Below are 2,500 nucleotides of genomic sequence, written 5' to 3' on the forward strand. Positions count from 1 at the left end.
AGCTGTGTGGGTGATGTGTGTGTGTGTGGGTGTTTGCGATGCAGTACTGGCAGTCATAACAGCGCTCAATTTTGATTCGCTAAAAGCCTTCAATACTCTGTCCTTATTGGACAACAGATTTCAAAACTGTCTCTTAATTGGATGAAATGACACTGTCATCACATCGTTTGGAGTTGATCGTTGTGTGTGTGTGTGTGTGTGTGTGTGTGTGTGTGTGTGTGTGTGTGTGTGTGTGTGTGTGTGTGTGTGTGTGTGCGTGTGTGTGTGTTTCAGTGTGTGTCAGTGTGTGTGTGCATGCATTTATGTGTTTGTGTCCCATATTTAATATAAGGTAAGCGTACCCATTAAGCCCAGCAAAATCTAAATTTCTTTATTTTTCAATCATCTTCACATAATTTCTTTGTGAAATATTTTGTTAAATAGTAAGATTTACCTCTCTTCTCAATGTTTGTCCCTGAGTTGATGGATATTTCAAAGTACAATATGAAGATTTTTTACGAGAAAAGTGAAAAGTCTGAATGGGCTTAAATGGTACCATTGGTACCATTTAAGCCCACTTGTGTTCCAAATAAGCTCATATAGTTATTTCTCTATCAAAATACCTGGTGATGTGTGTGAATTGAGTTTAAACAGTGGAGCCTACATGGCATAAATGGTTTCAGACCAAAAATGTAAGATTTGCTCAAAAAATAGTGCATACAACCTAATTAAATATTACGGCATCTTTTACTTCATATACTTCATAAAATTCTTCATCCAAACAGAGAAATGTATTTTTTCTTATTGATTATTGTTAGTTCATTACATTACGCCTTTTAAACCAACAACTTGGGATTGTACAGCACTTTTTATGTCCCTCAAAGGCATTTTTCATAAGCATGCATGCAAACTTGCATGCATTTCAATGGGGTGTACCATTTAAGCCCACCTTGTACCCATTAAGCCCGCCTATACAAAAAGCTATTTTATGGAAATAATCAACTCCACAAAACATTTCATGATGCATTTCTTTAAAGACCAATGCCAAACAAACTGGAATATGCTTAGAATTCATACCTAACCACCTTAAGTCTTACGGTAGAGTAAGATAAAGATGGTGTGTGGTTGTATCAAGAAAATATCGGCGTGTGCTCGCTCATAAAACACATCTTTCCATTTGAAGGGAAATGCTATAATTTAGTAAAACACTGCATGTATATATATAAAAATCATTACATTTACCTCTTAGTTTACTAAATATGAAAGTATTTTCAAAACATTTGACTTATACTAGCTGATATTCTATGATTTCTGACATGTCCCAAAACAGCAAAGTTTTGAGGCAACTTCTTGTCAGTAGTCCTGAGACTGGATTCACTTGGACGGGAATAACTCGACGATAAAAAATGTGATTTGTTTGCAATAAAAAACATTTTGTCAGTTACTAAACCCTTTAATTGGATAGGGTGATGAACAACAAAATTCACCTTTTCCCTTTCTTTAAATTGACCTCAAAGTTGAAAGTGGGCTTAAAGGGTACATGGGCTTAATGGGTACGCTTACCTTATGTTTATTTTTCCATTACTGTGTTGATTTTGCAGTGTGTTTGTCTTTGTATGTCTTTTATGCCACTACTGAAGATAAATGTCCCTTTCATGCAAGTTTGCTATAAAGACAATAAAGAAGTATACATCTAAGTGTGTTTGTGTGTGTGTGTGTGTGTGCGCGCGCGCGCACATGCGAGAGAGAGAGAGAGAGAGAGAGAGAGCTTTGCAGTTTAAATGGCGCATTTGGTGTCTGGTGAAATGCAATTTCTATCTTCTGTGTAATGCTCATTGCGTATGGAATTGACAATACTGTAAAGCATTCATTGACAGTTGACTTTCTTTGCAATGGTCTGTGCGCCATAACAGTCCTCTTTTTTGGTTGGCCGAAGTGCTTCAAAATTGGTCTATCATTGCAGCTTTGAAGAATGTCTGTGGATTGGACAAACTTTCAAAACTGTCTCTGCATTGGACACATTCCCTATAAACGGTTGATTAGGTTGGTCAAAAGCCTGTTTGAAACGCCCTGACAGTCATAACAGTCCTCTGTCTTGATTGGCCGAAAGCTTTTTAAGCTGTCTCTTTTTTGGGCAACGGCTTTCAAAACTGTCTCTGGGTTGGACAAATTTTCAAAACGGTTTCTCCGTCAGAATATACTCAGGGCTCTAAATTAACTTTTTCCATCGGGATAAATCTTAATTAACTATTAATAGATTCGCCAAACACCTTCTAAACGACCTGTTTCCAATGTCCTGACAGTCATAAATGCCCTCTCTCTGGATTGGTCGAAAACCTTCAGAACTGTCAATTCATTGGACAAAAGATTGGAAGGAACTTTCATAAATGTCTGTTATACTGTCTTGGACTAAAGCCCAAAGCTGCCTCTAGACTGGCATGGAAGCCTTCTCTAACTTGACTTCAAAAACTGTCTTTGGATGGGACAAAAGCCTTCATAGCAGTCTCTTCATTGCAATAAA

This window comes from Engraulis encrasicolus, chromosome 12 (genome assembly GCF_034702125.1).
Source record: "Engraulis encrasicolus isolate BLACKSEA-1 chromosome 12, IST_EnEncr_1.0, whole genome shotgun sequence".
Taxonomy (NCBI): domain Eukaryota; kingdom Metazoa; phylum Chordata; class Actinopteri; order Clupeiformes; family Engraulidae; genus Engraulis; species Engraulis encrasicolus.